The 19,091-nt window shown below is 34.8% G+C and overlaps 1 protein-coding gene across 1 annotated transcript in view; it reads right to left on the reverse strand.

Annotated features, from left to right (window-relative positions):
• The window catches only part of LOC111043264 (lactosylceramide 4-alpha-galactosyltransferase), a 53,792-nt gene extending 47,540 nt beyond the window's left edge, over window positions 1-6,252 (reverse strand). Inside the window, exon 1 of the mRNA XM_039434880.1 lies at window positions 6,092-6,252. The gene's annotated coding sequence lies outside the window, so the exon portion shown is untranslated. The remainder of the gene's footprint in view (window positions 1-6,091) is intronic.
• Window positions 6,253-19,091: the final 12,839 nt, after the last annotated feature.

Below are 19,091 nucleotides of genomic sequence, written 5' to 3' on the forward strand. Positions count from 1 at the left end.
GGAACATGGTTTTTTCCTTGTGCTTAGTTCTCATTGTCTAATTTGGTCATAAAATATTGCACAGCCCAATAAAAATCTTATTTACGTTTGATTTCATTCCATCTTGCAAAGAGTTGTGAGTTGGAGACATGTTGTAACTAGAAACTGAATGTTGAAGATTATAGGCTAAACTCTTCAAACTTACAATTTTCTCTTCCCACTTGGAACAACGTTATTTATAATTTGTCAAGTTCAAAAATGTATGAAACTGAAACATCGCAAACCTTTAATAATGCTTGATGATAAATGGAATTAATGATCAATGATAAATTATAGCCTACGAGAGATTCCAGTTATCATTGTTTTGTTGCTTTTGTAATGGAGAAATGATCAATAAGGAAGTTTTGATTTAAACCATTTCAAGATTATCAGACCAGTGATAGTGACATCATGACAATGGTATTACAATAAATGATACAATATCACCCACAGTTATTCGAACTCTGAATTGATTCTATGAACAGAAATTTCGTTTACAGGAAACAAACAAATCAATATGTTTTTCATAAAATTTGAAGTTGAGAAGAATCTAGTTTAAACTATTAGGACATTTCAAAAGATAATTTTATGTCATTCTCAAATTATATGCAATCAAATAAATAATAAATTTATCTTAATGTTTAGACCTATTCACTACTGTATCTCATATCCTCATGTAAAACGCAATACACTACAAATTTTCCTCCTAGACTAGCAAAATTGTTTTATTGGACAGTGATTTGTTTCACTGTACAGTAAATCTATGCTTTAGGTGCTGGAGAAACATCAAATTAATCAAAAAATCGTATAACTGTTTCAAGTATTTGAGTTAGTACTGCATCATTGCAGTGAATTAGGGCGTAGCCAAAATACAAACTTGCACGTATTTCACGTGCAATTGTGCAAAACCACTAGTAAACATAGTGAAGGTCATCATCCTCTTCCACATCAGGGCTTCACTCCCTAGTCTCTACAACCTCTCTCTTATTCCTTCTATCTCTGTCATTCATTATTTTTCACACAATCCTTCTGTTATTCTCTGATCCTTCTTTTTCTGTTATTCTTACATCCTCACTTACTCTCTCACTCTTCCTCCCGCATCATTTGATTACTTTAGCATTATCATTTCACCACACTTCAATAATAATTTATTGCAAATTTGCATCGTGTAACATGACTGCAAGTCATGCAAACTTCAACTTGTTATCAATGCTCTTCAAACGTTTGGAGCTTAATTTTTGCATCAAAAGTGAAGAATAGATAAACATAATTGGACGAACCCTATCTGAGTCACTGTCAATATTGGCTAATGGATTTGAAGCGTGAAGCTTACTCAAACGTCATATGTTTCACTCATGATAGAGATTGGTGGAAACAATCCAGTATTTGTTCCCGTTTATGACAACTTTTTTATCTATGTATTTCAATTATATTTACGTACGAGAATAGTTTGTCTTTCACTTCAAGTAAATGGATAACTATTAATATTGAAGCAACCATGAAAATATATCGATTAGTCATCACATCAAGCAAATATGAACAGTAGCAGATTATATCAGCAAATATATAAAGATCAATTTCAAGGTCGAGAGAATAGCTTTTTACTATTAGCTAACTCAACTAAATTCTGAAATAGATTTATGTAGCCTATTACAAACTAAACATCTTCAATTACGCATTTCCTTTTCAATGCTTTCCAAGCATACAATTCATAAGAATCAGATCCAATGTATGGTCAATTAAGGCTCTACGATGAATGTCTATATAAGTTAAATTAGATTTGTTATTATTTTAAGCTTACTTGATCTTTCAAACTCGCAAAAAACTATATGAAGGCATTTCTTAAGATCTTGAACCGCGTACTTCTAACTGTGCTCCAGGTAGGTTTTTATTGTAGTGATAAAAACGTTCACTCAAACTATTTGAGTGAAAATGTTCATTCAAAAAACTCACTGAATAAAAATATACTCCCTATATAAAACCAAAGATTCTTATGCCAATAAATGAATGAAATCATTCAAATTTGATCATTTCAAAATTAATTTGATTTAGAGAAAGAAAGGTCGTATAGTTTTGATATAAGAGCGATTTCCAAGTATTCAACAACATTTTTCCAGACATCTATTGTTGCTTTTCAAACTGTAGATTCTTCACCAACTTGAGTGTAATTAGACGAATGCAGATTATTTCATATGAGATAAGCCTGAAATAACTAACAAACACTTGACTGTTTTGCCTCATTTATTCTCAGCATGATAATGTACCACCATTGACTCCCCATGAAGATAAAATCCACGTTAAAATGATCAGGAGATAAAAAATACTCTAATATTTGATGGAACTCAGATTTATTTCAAGATTTTTAAGTGGTGGCAAAGACAACTCTGAAATCACAGAGTGCACTGCACATGCTGTACCACCCTTTAAAAGCAATCCCTGCTGGAGGCAAATTACATTCTCCTGCTTCTCTCTCAAATTAAATAGTAAGGGTCGTGGATAGCGAAGCCCACATGAGCCCTAGCTCATGGCGCAAAATGAGGGATGATTGATTGGTTAGTAAAGTTACTAAACTTATTTCTTTTGTTGATGAGGAGAGATGAGATAATTTCGTTCTTTTATCCAATCAAGAAAAAGTTGAAAATCTCGACATATGTGAATGTACCTGCAGGCTGCACCTATCTGAAATTTTTATGTGGTTGCGAACAATGTGGAAGAGATTTTGAAAGTACAGAATCTGATAGTCTTAATATGTACTACATTATTCATACTTATCAAATCAAATGGTTCTTTATTTTGACATCAATAGGCTACAATACATGAACAGTAAATAACTATTACAGCATCGCATAATTTTTCATATTGTAATATAAATAATAAACATTATTCAAAATTACATACTTAATCTGACAATATGTCAAAAAGAAAGGAATACTGCTTGCTCAATTATTAAAATTGTTTGCAAGTAGGAGTAACTCACATGAAAAAAAGTTTTTCAATTGCTGCATTCACGCATAGACTCACACACCACTCACGCATTAAAATAATATTTCATGTGTTACTAAAATCAAAGTTAACCAATGACAGTGAACAAACTCTCAATATTTTCAGGAGGAGAAGAAAGAAGCCATTTGAAAATTCGTTTTTTAAATGAATGAATATTATTGATACTTTTTATGTAATCAGGCACATTATTGAAAAATTTAGGACTAAGAAAGACAAAAGATTCTTGAAAAATGGTGTTGTAAGCTTTAGGAGGCCTTAGAAGACTATTTGCACGTCTTGTGCTATATAAGTGATTGCCCTCGTACAATTGCCTTCCACGATCTCCTGATTGGATAACGAATGAAGATAAAACTTTAAAAACATAAATATAGCGCAATGGTACAAAATTAAACATTTGGAGAATTGGGAATGAGTGCTCGGTTCTCCTCACACATTTTATTTATTTATCATTTACAATCAACTTAAGGACAAAGAAACAAACTACAGTCCAAAACTTCTTTTCATCCCAATTTCATAAAATAAATTGTCCAAAAGTAAAGGTCATGTGCGACTTTCCAATTCTTCACTAATTTCCACATTGAAACAAAACACAAACACTTGAAACAATTAATTTTGAATTTAGGAAAATTATGACACGTAAATGGATTATTGGATGGTGATTACCGGCTTTAAGTGGGTTTTATATGTGGAGCCCCAACAAGTTATTGCATAGTTCAACTTGGAATCCACAAGAGCGCATCAATAAAGTTGTCATAAACCAGGTTGAGGCAGAATTTTTCTAAGGAAATAAAATTTTTTTAACAGTACAGTATTAGTAGATAAATTTTCAAATAATAGATAAGGCAAGACCAAGTGAGTTTCTCATCTAGTAATACACCAAGATATTTTATAGAGTCAGATTGTGTAACTACTTCACAATCACAATTAGTTTGATTGCACGAATAATTATGAAATTTTAGTGCTGAATAGAATTGCCAAGTTTTAGTCAGAGTGAAAAGCAAGTATTTTGTTTTGGATACATTGAGGGAGAGACCATTACTGTTGAAACAAATAAGTAATGTGAAATGAAATGTTTATTTATTCATGTTTCAAAAGGTTAGGTCACGGTTAGGTTTTTTGAATAGGCCTACAAATAAATCGAGATGTAGGGTAGGTGGGGGCCAAGGTACGCACTTATGAAATTTTCATCTCCAGTAAATTTTTTAATGCTTCAATCGACCCGAAATTATGATGAAAACTGAGTAATACATTTATTTATTATATGAGGCAAATAGGAATACTTCAAAATTATTCATTTGAAATTGATTAAATTTTTTTAAAAATGTGAATGAGTACCTTTGCCCCACTCAATTGGGTAAAAGTACGCTGTCTGTACCCCAAAAGTCTGTACCCCAACCATATATTCCAAGTGGGGAATCAATGAAAACACAAACTTTATTACTTAGTGGAATATTTATTGAGGATCAAAAATAATTTATAAAAAAATTAAGCAAGTGTTAAGTTAAATCACTCAGGTCTGTAGTAAAAGAAACCATATTTTTGAATGTGAGGATACTGCTTGTGATTGGTTTAGACAGTTTTCGAACAATATCTAATTTGGAAAAGGAGGCCTCCTCTTCTGTTTTCATGAAAGATGAAACGCATAGTTTTTTGTGCTCTTTTGAAGAATACTCCTTCATATTCGTTCTCATCCATAATCTTGATAACTCTGGCAACGTACAATCTGAATGATTTTTCTTTTTCAGTAAAAACTTTCACAATCACAAAATCATCAGGCTCAAATTTTATTGATTCAGAATCTGAATCACTTTCAAATCCTATTATATTGAGCGAGCAATTTCTGTATATCTGTTTATATTTTTGTATTTTTATATTTTTGTATCTGGTTATCTGGTTATTTATGTTCAACGGATCTCGAAAACAGCTCTAACGATTTTCACGAAATCTGGAACATAGTAGGTTTATGATATAAAAATTCGATTGCACTAGGTTTCATCCTAGGAAAAACTCGCTGAACAACATTAAAAGGATAATCCATCCTTGGCTGAAACAGCTAAGACTTTCGTCGTCTGCTGTGTTTCGTCTAGTAGAAAGTGAGCGACGAGTGATTCTGTGGAAAATCAAAATATCGCATCCCCGAAATTCTTAAGCTCACTTATAGCCAGCTGTAAAATATAAACACGATCATTTTAGAGAATTGTGTTCTGTTTATCAATAAATAAAAATAACGAGAGAAGCTCGGTGCCCCGATATTGACTCTAATGCATCATTTGATGTATATTTTCACAAAATAGTTTGGAGAGCATGCTCATTTGAATAAGCCCGATTCAATCAGCTGTCTCCCATTGCCAAAATATTGTGAATTTCCCTTATGTTTACTGCATTAAAGTCCTGGACTCAAATAAGTCGAGAACTTAATAGACCCCGGAGTTTAGAAGATCAATCCGTGACTCAGAAAGTCGATTTAGACCCGAGTGCTTATTTTAGTCCTGGACTCTGTAAGTAGATCCCGCGTTCGGAAACCGGCCCTGCCCTGATAATAATTATTTTATAATACTCTACCTAATATCACTGCAGAATCTTCATTTTTATATTAGCAATGATTAATTGACTTTAATATGAAAAGCATGACTAAAAACTAAATTTAATTGTACATGTTAAAATGTTGATGCTCAAAAAGTATATAGCAATGCTGCTACGGTACCCTACTACTGACAAGCCAGTAAGCTATCAATAATATTGTAAACTCATATATTCATTTAATTCATGCATACAACAGTTCATGAAGCATCAAAGCATGACAATCATTGAAACAGGCTTGAGCAGAGAATGTTGTTCCTTTCCCATTCCCAAGATTTGATACTATTTTTTTCAAAATTGAGTATGCAATTTTACTGACAAGCTGATAGTCAGTTATAAAGACTATTGTAAACTTGGATTTTTGTTTGATTTATTCATGCATAAATAATCATGACAATGATTGGAAGAGAAACAACATGCTCTTCGAAACCTGTCCCTCTTTCAAATCTTTATACAATTTTAGGCTATTTAGTAGCAAACGACCACTTACACACTGTAATAGGGTTGTGGTGGTAGAGGCTGCACAACATACACTTCACAACATTCACTGATTAACCTGTGCAACAATCCACTCGCGGCAATCTGATCACATCGACAAAATAACCTCAACTGCACTGGTTGGCTGCTTGACACGGACTGATGCTCAATGCTTGCTCGGCGACAAGGGCAGGGATGGAAGGAGGGGAAGGGACCGAGTGGAAGGGGCAGAAGGACCCTCTGGAGGGCAGAGAGGGGAAGGACCTGCTCAGCAAGTGTCCTGATGGCTTGCTTGCTTGCACACGTCCCGGCGTAGCGATGCCAACCGCGCAAAGGGAAAACTGCCGCCGAATTTCCCTTTTTCCAACGGGTTTGGTGTTTTGGGGGAGGAGCATTTTCCGAAAAGCACGTGGATCTGTTCATTATTTCTATTTCGGTGCGATTCCATGGTGAAGCGAAGTTATAATAGTAGTAGCAAAGTTAATAGCGATCCGTATTTTGTTTAGAGTTTAGAGTGATACCCTCTTGAGTTCTAGGCCTCAAAATAAGATAGGGTTGAAGTTGGAGTTCTTTATTTATGTATGTTACAATATATATTTACTAATTTATATACACTACTTACATTAAATGGCAGTATTGATAATAATCATTATTCAACGAATTTTACAAAGTATGAAAAATTAATGAGAAAAGAGATTGAATAACGATAATATAATATTTTGATGTAACTTCATTAATCAACGGTGTTTCAACAAATAATAGTCGATTCTCTGAAAAGTATATAAAATAATATTCTTCCCATTAACACACGACCGGGGGGGGGGGGTTGGGCGAGGGATTGTGAGGGAGAGTGAAGAGAGTGATTGATTGATTGATTTTATATTTTGTGCTAGGTCTAGGACAGATGCATTGCACATTAAAACATTGTACAGCAGAAATTACATAGTATAAAAAATAATACAGAATTTATTAAACTAAGAGATGGTTTAAACTATGAGAGAGTAGAGTAGAGTTTAAGAGAGTAAACTATGAGAGAGGATTAATTGACTGAAGTTAGGTGGGTGCCGAACCATCGGCACATAGGTCTAACATTGAGCTTGGAGTAATGCCTCCTAGACCTCATAAGGATGAATTTGAACGATCCATTAGGAGTATGTTTCATGAGTGGGTCAAATGGAGAAGTAAAAGATCTTTATTTTCATTTGGTTTCCCCAAATTAAGTATGATTTCCAATACTGCTGGAATTGCTAAGAATAAGCCTATTGCTTTATAAATAAGGGAGAATGGAGCGGAAAAGGAAAAATTATGTAGAATTACCATTGCAAGCTGTGATAAAATAATAAAATTTATGAGTGAAGTATAAAAGATAATCGCATAGAAGAATGAAAAATCTATCCTTTATAATACAGGAGTATTTTAATTTATTACTAATTGATACATCCTTTATTTATACATCAATTGATATATCCTTTATACTATTCCTATACCGGAGTATTAATATACAAGGGCAACGTGACCTTGAAATCATTGAAAACATAAATCTACAAGGTAATCACAAACTCACATTCTGCTAGTGTGTCCTTGTCATGCTGTAATAGAATTTGAGTATCAAATTTGTACGTTTCTGACAAGGTAAAGGCAGTATTAAAAATTTTTTAACAGCACAAACCGATTACTTCGAGTGTTATTTAAAGGAAATTCAAAAGCCCCTTGATTACTCAATCTAAATTTCTCTATACAATTATAGTTAGTTTCTCTGTTTCATCCTCGAGAAGTCCCAGAGAACGCATTTAAATGATATGAATGCCAATTATTTTTGAATTATTCATGGTAAAACATTAAAGAGTCTTTCCAAACTATAAAATGGAATCAAGTGTATTCCTATTACTTTAAAGATTATAATATCTAATTGAAAAATATATCATATAATTAAAATTAATAAAATATAATTAGAACAGTTGTTTCAGCGAATCCTTGCGTAATCAATGCGTACTTCGATCAGGATAGTGACAGAAAGATGTTGACCAATCAGAGAAGAGTACCACCCAATAACTCCATCTACAAACTTTTCTCGCCTTTCCAAATGGTCTCCTCCTTCACTAATGGTTTCTAAACTGACTCCTCCTTCTCCACACTTCATATTTTCAATTGAATTCAACTACACATCAACATCAATCATAATACTGTAGATTTAATGCGATTAGTCTATTATATAGTCTACCGGTACTGAATAATGTAAAGAACTACAGATCATTTTCGGCTGCATTTAAATATATTCATTTGTTAATTCCGTTCAAATTTGACCCAAAACTTACTGGTAAAACAGTAGCAGAGGATATATGAATACGTATGCACCAAATATGTATGCTACATCAAAAGTTCTCCATCATATAATTACCAGAGAAACTGGATCCAATAAAGAGTTCAATATATTAAATATATCTAGCTCTAGCAAACATTATTCACAGAATTACCAGTGTACCTACATTTTACTCGCAGATAATAAATCAGTTAAGTTCACAATCATTAGGGTGGTTCTCGACTACATAATAAATGGGAATTGTCAGTTCCACACTTCTGTGTTCAATCTTATCTCGAGGAGACATATCAGTGATTTATAACAGAGAAAACTATGTTTTTATCCACTTTATCATAACATTAAAATATGAATCATTGATGGAAGAATGAACAGATGAAAGAATGGTTCACTGATGATATATTAACGAGTACAGATAACCCGTCTGAATAACCCATCAAATAATTTTCTCATAGTTATCAGTTGAACAAAAACTCAACTCATATGATTGTTTGAAGATAACCTCTGCCTGTAAAATATGAAAGATTGACACTTCGGGAATAACTAAATGAAATTATTGTTAAAATATCTGGAGCACTGCATTTCAATTATCGTCATATTCTATTAGTATTGATTTAATCGGTTCAATATTCTTTGCCGTTCCTTCTATGTCACCTTATTCGTCTGATGAGTTTTTCCAGAATAATCATAAAACATGAATTTATTTGTTGGTACATTACAACAACATATACATCATGAGTTATATAATAAATTATACTGCACTACACACAGAAAAATTTTCTCATCATAGACTTTTTTTATTATAAATATATTGGAAGTCATGTAATATAGAAAAAAGGCCACCACTCAGCCTACAAATACATCACACATTTCGCCGTATTATCGACGTCTATACTTCGTTCAATTTAACTTCGGACTTGGATGGACATGCGCAGCAGAGAAGGCATACAGTGGCAGGGATACAACGGCGGCTATGTTGCCGTTGTCTATCGGCCAGCGTTCTCTAATTTCCAGTGAGTATTCAAGCGCTCATGTTAAACTTAAGGCAGTTTTCTCTTTGCAATCACAGACTCGACTGACTATTCGACAAATTGACAACTACGCTTCCACCTATGACTCAATCCATCGCTGCAATTGACTGGTCTCCCACCATTTCTCTGCGCCGCAAATTCCTCCAAGTCTGAAGAAGATTTACACGAAGTATAGTGTGCAACCTCTTGTAGTGGCCTCTTTCCTACAATAACTTCTAAATTTTAATGAATCAGGTCTCAGAGGTCATTATTAGGCCCGTAGGTCATTATTTGGTCCCAGCTCAACACGATAAAAACAACATGAGAAACGGGTTCCGTTCCCATTCCCTTACAGCAATTACACCTTTTTCCTTTCCTTCACGAAGTATGATCGCGTGCCACTCTGTTGTTAGTGCAAGTTGGCATGTTCTTCCCGCATCACAATCTCTGCTTGCCGATGAAAATACAGCTCAAACTACTCCTGCGGCTGATGTTGGTGCTATTTCTGCGGAAACTTCTATTGAGATTCACTGCACACTGTCAGCATTTTGGTTGAATGGAAAGAGTTGATTTTATTTATAGGTAATGCAGATGCAGAGAGTTTAAAGTAAATCTCAGCATTGGGAAGAATTGATTTTATTTCGATGGAATGCTGATAGTCAGGATTAGTTGGGTGGGGAAAATTGATCTTATTCATAAGGAATGCTGACAGTTTAAAGTGAATTACACTTTATAGATTAGAGTGAGAGAGATGAATAACTTGAGCTCGAAGTTAGAGCTCGCTTTTGGAGGTTTGCGCTCTAGTACGTGTTTACGAGATTATGTTTGCGTTTATGAGAATACGTTACCTTTGCTTTAGCGAGTTTGCGAGTATTCGTTTCAGTTACCGTTCACATTTGCGATTTTGAATATGAGTTTGCATTCGCGTTCCGAGTTTAATTTGAACTCAAATGCGGTAAATTATATTGAGCTAAATGAAGAGGAGATTAAGATGGAGAATGTGGAAGAAAGAAAACAAAGATAGTGGGAAGAAGATAAAAAAATGAGAGAAAGGTGGAATCGAAAAGAGGATTGTGAAAAGGAGGGAACAGTGAGGGATAAGTAAGTCGTGAAGTACGGTATGTGAAGGAATGAGGGTGTGGTATAGGATGTAAATAGAAGACTGGTGTTCAAGTAAAGAGGTGACGAAAAATAATAATAGTGTTTATGAGCAAAATACGAGTAAATGGAGAGAACAAGATGATATAAAGAGGAGAAGAGGAAGATGAAAGGGAGAGGTAGAGAGGAAATGTAAAAAGTATTCGATAAAAAATTATAAAGGTCAAGAATAGAACAGATTGTGGAAGGAAGACAGTGAAAATGCAATTGGAGAGGATGGAAAAATGAGGAGAATGAACCTGAGTCAAAGTGTAAGGGATAAAAATAGTTAATCAGAGATTTATCCTCAAGAAAAATACATTTTTACTTTCCTTGCCCTATTACAATAGGTAAGGAAAGTATTGCTTTCCGAAAAAAATAAGGTACCCCAATTTCTATATGTTTCAAGGTCCCCTGAGTCCAAAAAAGTGGATTTTGGGTAATGGTCTGTGTGTGTGTGTGTGTGTGTGTGTGTGTGTGTGTGTGTGTGTGTGCGCGCGCATATGAGTGTATGTGCGTCTGTGTACACGATATCTTCTCATCTCCCAATAAACGGAATGACTTGAAATTTGGATCTGACACGAACAATTTCGATCTAATGCAATTCAAGATGGCGGATAAAATGGCGAAAATTTTGTCAAAAACAGGGTTTTACTCGAAAACGGCTCCAACGATTTTGATCAAATTTATACATAAAATAGTCATTGATAAGCTCTATCAACTGCCACAAGTCCCTTATCTGTAAAAATTCCAGGAGCTCCGCCCCATCTATGCAAAGTTTGATTTCGGATTCCCATTATTATCAGGCTTTAGATACAATCTAAACAAAAAATTCTAAGTGGTAAAGATTGAGCATGAGCATCTCTACAATTAATGTTCAGTAACATTTTCACCTAAAATTTAAAATAAGCTTGAAATTCGATAAAATGTTATTATTTCAATTGCAAACTGTTTGGCAACTGTTGATTCTATTAAATCATTCACTATGAAGAGATAGCAGACTTCGTGTGCCTCCAGCGTTATTGTCCTGTCACCAGCTGGCTTGGATCTTTGAATAGTAGACTTGATGTGCGTGAACACTAACGTCAGGTGATAAATTTTCATAACGGCAAGGAAAGTTGTGTGAGTTCGCCACACCAGATTTCTTAATTAGACCCAAGAAAGGAAACAAATGGAAGAAAGGAAGAGGAGTAGAAACGAAGGAGAAGGGTCTACAGAAACGTCGAACATGTAAAAGATAGTAGAAGAAAAACTGTAAAAAAGGAGAGGAAAGAAAAACTGAGAAGAATATGAGAGCAAAATGACAGTAGATGAAGGGAAAGAGATAAAAAGAAAAAAGGATATTGGAAGGATTAGTGTTGGAGAGAATGGAAAAAGGCGTGAATAGAAGAATATGAGGGAGAAAGCGAGTAATAGTTCAATTTAGTGGAGAGGAGAGGAAAAATGAAGGAGAGTGAATGTGATGGAATTGCACGGAACTTTATCTTCGTTGTGAAATATAAATTTCAACAAATTACCCATATTAATAATAATTCATTTAAACTGAGTCTTTAAATTCTCACAATGTGGAATGCACATTTTCTTCGTACAGTAAATGAATTCCAATGTTATAACTAGTAGTTCCGTGAACAGTAGACCTCGCGCAGTAAATTCTGTCCTGTCCTGTCGTGTCGGCGAGATATCGGTGTATAAACAACTAATGGCTGTTTGGGTTGTTGTATCGACAATGCTAATAATTTGATGTGAGCAGTTATGCTACTATCATCAAAAGCTTACGGAGTTGAAAGCAGAGAAAAGTCGGGTGATAAATACTATGCTATTTCAAGTTATCAATAATTGCATGCCTCACTGCATGCAATTAATAGTCCACACAACATCTGTTTTTTCACCAAGTTACAATAAGATATTGAATGTCAAATCATGAATCGCATGCGTCATGGCATGCAATTTATAATTTATAATCCACTCGACAGCTGATTTATGATGAATAATTCTAAAGTCTGATTTTTAAGGTAATATTGGCGTTCGAAGGAGACTCTTTTTCCTTTTGTATTATCCTTGAAATGCAAAATTTCAAAAAACCTTATGTATACGTCGATGCGAAATTCAAAAAGGAACATAATCTGTCAAATTTCATGAAAATCTATTGTGTGCGTTTCGCTGTAAATGCGGAACATATAAACATAAAGAAAAATGCAATACCGTCGTCTTGAATCTTTTAGACCTCACTTCGCTCGATCAATAAAGTTTTATTTGATTATTCCATTCTTATAATCGTTTCTCATAATATTCTTATCATTTGTGCAGGGAGATATTTCACTTGCACTCAAAAGTTGATTCTTTTACATTCCCATTGGCATATGTGAATAAATTAATTGCTTCATCGATCAATTTCAAACTCCATTTCTGACGAGTATCAACGCAGCTTCAGAGAGAGAGAGAGAGGGAGTGAGAGTGGGAGGGAAGTACGAACTGCATTCATAGGGAGATATTATTTTACTTGCATCCAACACAGGGCTACCTGCTCATCGTTTGCTAATAGCCGTCCTGCAAACCTGGAGGGTCCTGCTCCACCCGTTTTAGCTAACAGGACTTTCCCTGTAACCTGTAACCATGGTGATGATTGCGAATCGACTGCTGCTCTCTCTCTCTCCCCTCTTGCGCACATTCACCCCCTCATTCATCAACCACCTCTCGAAGCGTCAACAGCTCAATCCCAGGGGAGCGCGAGCTGAATGAATGAGAGCCCTTGTCGAATCGGCTCACAGCCTACTGCTCCTCTGTTGTCGTACCAGCAGGCTAGTTTGTATATGTATATCAATAGTGCCGCAGTATAAATAGTACATCAACAATGGTCCCACAGCAGCCCTATTCAGGAGCCATGAACAGGTGAGGGAAGATAACCAGAACCTGGAGTAAACAGTGTGACAGAATACAACAGATGAGTCACCGAATCAATATTATTGGAGTGTGCTTGGGACATGACTCGAGTCAATGAAATATTTCCATCAGTCATCTGCCGAAAAAGTAGTACAGTATTATAGCCCAGACAATGAAGACTAACAAATCAGGGTTTTGTGCGACAAATTAGGGGAAAGCTGAATTTTGGCAGGGTGTTAGTATACATAGAACATAGCCTGGAACAGAAGAATCCCCATCGTTACACCGCTTGCTTCCCCCTCCCCCGCGACGTTCGAAACTGCAATGGTTTCAAACAAGTAATGTTATATAACATTTATTGTAGATCTATTCTTCCTTGAAAGGATAAAATCAAAGTGAGATCGATATTTTGATTTGGTACCGAGATATATAGGTACTTGTTTTAAGAAACCATTACAGTTTCGAACTTCGGGGGGTCCTGGTGGGGGGGGGGGAAGCAAGCTGTGTGACGATGGGGACTTTTCGGTTGCAGGCCATGTACTATGTATACTAACACCCTGCATATCAATTTGTTGCGTATCAATGTCTTTAATGACTGGGCTATTATGGAGATGTGTTTGGTTCATGCATTGAGTCACGATTAGAGTCAATGATAAACTCTTATCAGTCATTTGCGAATTAATATTGTTGATAAGTGTGCTGAGAACGTGACTCGAATCTCGATTTTAATCAATGGAAGAATCTCATCAGTCAACTGCTGAAATTCACAATAAGCACTGAGTCCAGCCAAAACCTGTGTTTTAATTGTAATCGTGAGACATGATTAAACAAAAATAAATTGACTTGAATCGTGGATGGAGTCAAGGAATCAACTGTTGACGGCTTGACGCAAGAGGTGTGCTTGGTACATGACTTGAGTACACAATAAGCATCAAGTCCAGCCCAACGTTTTCAAATATGAACGATTAGAATCAATGGAACATTTCTTGAGTAATCGATCTTATGAATAGCATGGTATAAATCCATGGTATAAATTTGAAGAAAATCGTTAAAGCCGTTTTTGTGAAAAACGTGGAAAACATAGTTTTTAGTAATTATCCGCCATTTTTTCCGCCATCTTGAATTGAATTTCTTATTGTCGGATCCTCATGGTATAAGGACCTTAAGTTTAAAATTTCATGTCAATCGGTTAATTAAGAATGGAGTTATCGTGTTCACAGACATACACACATACACACACGCACACACACACACACACACACACACACACACACACACACACACACACCACACACCACACACACACACACACACCACACACACACACACACACACACCACACACACACCACACACCACACACACACCACACCACACACACACACACACACACACACACACACACACACACACACACACACAGACCAACACCCAAAAATCATGTTTTTGGACTCGGGGACCTTGAAACGTATAGAAAACTTGAAATTAGGGTACCTTAATTTTTTTTTGAAGGCAATACTTTCCTTACCTATGGTAGTAGGGCAAGGAAAGTAATAAATTGACTTGAATCGTGGATGGATTCAAGGAATCAACTGTTGACGGCTTGACGCAAGAGGTGTGCTTGGTACATGACTTGAGTACTGTACACAATAAGCATCAAGTCCAGCCCAACGTTTTCAAATATGAACGATTAGAATCAATGGAACATTTCTTGAGTAATCGATCTAATAAATATTATTCAGGAGTATATAAAAAGCCCCTCTTATATTATACCATAGTTGGAAACCCCTCCAATCCTCTTTTTTGCACCACTGGTCTTGATTTAGTATATTTTGATTTGTTTTTATATTCTTTGCATGTGTGTATTCAGGCTATTTCATTTGTACTGTATCTGTGACAGTAAAAATAGAAGATGAATCAAAATGAGCCCTGACTCCAACCAATAATAGCTGAGGTTTTCGATGTGAATCATGATTAGTCAATAAAATATTCTAATCGGTCATCCGCAGAATCAATATCAATATTTGAATGGGTGCATGAGTCACAATAAACAGAGTATCCAACGATTTATGAAATAAAAACAAAATGTGTTCTCTATTCTACTGGAATAAATCAGTTCATATTCATTCCAAAAGTATAGAGTATATTTACAATTCTAAATAAATGTTAATTCTAAATCTCTGACGACAGTGTCCAACGATTGATCTTCGTTTATGTATTGCACACAGGAAACATGAGGTGAGATGGGTAGTCTGCAGTTGAAGAGTTGTTAGTGGAATTTCACCAAGGTCGAAGCAACCAATATTATACTAAGATCAACATGACTCAAATCATGTCAATACATGACAGAAGTTTATTGATCCACCAATCAATAAAAGGTATCTCAGCTTAGAGCCAATCACAAGCAGCATCCTCAGATTCAAAAATATGGTTTCTTTTACTACAGACCTGAGTGATTTAACTTAACACTTGCTTAATTTTTTTATAAATAATTTTTTATCCTCAATAAATATTCCACATATTACATAAGTAATAAAGTTTGTGTTTTCATTGATTCCCCACTTGGAATATAGAATAGAATAGAATATCTCAGGTTAGAGCATTAGAACTTATAAAACTAGAACTTGGCTTATAACATTGAAATAAAAAACAAATCCTCTGTATAATTCTGTACCCTCTTCAAGCCATTTCGAGAGTTCTTTTTTTCTAAAGTAAATATTTATTTATTTATGAAAAACATGGAATCATAAAGGATTTCTCCCAAAAATTGCTTCCATAACAACACAATTACAATAGTAATATATATACAGAGTGGGTGAAAAGTCCGAGAACGGCTTAATATTTCATACACAAAGGTTACTTGACGGTGGGTGTGATTGGGAATCCTACTCAAATTGAAAATACTTCTTTACTATTACTTCAAAAATCTGGTCTGCCATCTTGGATCCGCCATATTGAATGCAACTTTACAAGTTCCCGTACAAGTTTGTAATGGAAGACATAGAAAAAAGCATAAATTGATGTTAGAATATCAATAATCTAGCAAAACTTGATATTTAATTGAGTTGAATTAAATTGATTCTGAATTGGTATTATCAATTAAGATACGCTCTATAAGTTGACACCTGGGAATCATCAAAGTGAGAACAAAAAATTAATGATAAAGCTATGAACATACAGAGTGGGTGAAAAGTCCGAGAACGGTGGTGGGTGTGATTGGGGATCCTACTCAAATTGAAAATACGTTTTTACTATTACTTCAAAAACCTGGTCTGCCATCTTGGATGCAACTTTATTTTTTTAAATAGGAAGGTGGTCATGCCATACATGATTTCGATACGAAATTTCAAGAAAAAAAGAATGGCGAAAACCGCATATCGATATTTCAAACCGTTTAGAAGATATTCACATTATTAATCAATACTATTCAAATCAGAAAGGAGAGAAAAAAGTATGAGGACGGCTTCATATCTCATACACAAAGGTAATTCGATGGTGGGTATGATCGGGGATCCTACTCAAATTGAAAATACCACTTTACTATGACTTTAAAAATATGCTCCACCATCTTGGATCCGCCATATTGAATGCAACTTTATTTTTTTAAATAGGAAGATGGTCATGCAATACATGATTTCGATACGAAATTTCAAGAAAAATGAATGGCGAAAACCGCATATCGGCATCTCAAACCGTTCAGAAGATATTCACATTATTAATCAATATCATGCATGGCTTGATACAAACTGATACCAGTTTGTATGTCATCATGCATATCAGAAATGAAATACATAAGTGTTATTGATTAATAATGTGAATATCTTCTGAACGGTTTGAGATATCGATGTGCGGTTTTCACCATTATTTTTTTCTTGAAATTTCGTATCGAAATCATGTATTGCATGTCCACCTTCCCATTTTAAAAAATTAAGTTGCATTTAATATGGCGGACCAGATTTTTTAAGTCATAGTAAAGTAGTATTTTCAATTTGAGAGGGATACCCAATCACACCCACCTTGTAATTTATCAATCTTTTTGACCGAGCGAAGTGAGGTCTAAGATTCAAGTCGACGGTTTGGCATTTCTCTTAATGTTTAAATGTGTGTATGTTGCGTATTTACGGCGAAACGCGATAATAGAATTTCATGAAATTTGACAGGTATGTTCCTTTTTTAATTGCGCATCGACGTATATACAAGGTTTTTGGAAACTTTGCATTTCAAGGATAATATAAAAGGAAAAAGGAGCCTCCTTCATACGCCAATATTAGAGTAAAAATCAGACTATAGAATTATTCATCATAAATCAGCTGACAAATGATTACACAGATGTGTGGAGAAGCCAGTCTATTGCTGTATTTCCATAAGGTCTATAGTCTATAGTTTCAATCAGGTACTTGTGGATGAGAATACTGCGTGAGGTCTACTGTTCACAGAACTACTAGTATGAGATACTAAGCCGTTCTCATACTTTTTTCTCTCCTTTCTGCTTTGAATAGTATTGATTAATAATGTTAATATCTACTGAACGGTTTGAGATATCGATGTGCGGTTTTCACCATTCATTTTTTCTTGAAATTTCGTATCGAAATCATGTATCGCATGACCAACTTGATATTTAATTGAGTTGAATTAAATTGATTCTGAATTGGTATTATCAATTAAGATACGCTCTATAAGTTGACACCTGGGAATCATCAAAGTGAGAATAAAAAATTAATGATAAAGCTATGAACATACAGAGTGGGTGAAAAGTCCGAGAACGGTGGTGGGTGTGATTGGGGATCCTACTCAAATTGAAAATACGTTTTTACTATTACTTCAAAAACCTGGTCTGCCATCTTGGATGCAACTTTATTTTTTTAAATAGGAAGGTGGTCATGCCATACATGATTTCGATACGAAATTTCAAGAAAAAAAGAATGGCGAAAACCGCATATCGATATTTCAAACCGTTTAGAAGATATTCACATTATTAATCAATACTATTCAAATCAGAAAGGAGAGAAAAAAGTATGAGGACGGCTTCATATCTCATACACAAAGGTAATTCGATGGTGGGTATGATCGGGGATCCTACTCAAATTGAAAATACCACTTTACTATGACTTTAAAAATATGCTCCACCATCTTGGATCCGCCATATTGAATGCAACTTTATTTTTTTAAATAGGAAGATGGTCATGCAATACATGATTTCGATACGAAATTTCAAGAAAAATGAATGGCGAAAACCGCATATCGGCATCTCAAACCGTTCAGAAGATATTCACATTATTAATCAATATCATGCATGGCTTGATACAAATTGATACCAGTTTGTATGTTATCATGCATATCAGAAATGAAATACATAAGTGTTATTGTTTAATAATGTTAATATCTTCTGAACGGTTTGAGATATCGATGTGCGGTTTTCACCATTATTTTTTTCTTGAAATTTCGTATCGAAATCATGTATTGCATGTCCACCTTCCCATTTTAAAAAATTAAGTTGCATTTAATATGGCGGACCAGATTTTTTAAGTCATAGTAAAGTAGTATTTTCAATTTGAGAGGGATACCCAATCACACCCACCTTGTAATTTATCAATCTTTTTGACCGAGCGAAGTGAGGTCTAAGATTCAAGTCGACGGTTTGGCATTTCTCTTAATGTGTATATGTTGCGT

This window comes from Nilaparvata lugens, chromosome 8, assembly GCF_014356525.2.
Source record: "Nilaparvata lugens isolate BPH chromosome 8, ASM1435652v1, whole genome shotgun sequence".
NCBI classification, from domain to species: Eukaryota; Metazoa; Arthropoda; class Insecta; order Hemiptera; family Delphacidae; genus Nilaparvata; species Nilaparvata lugens.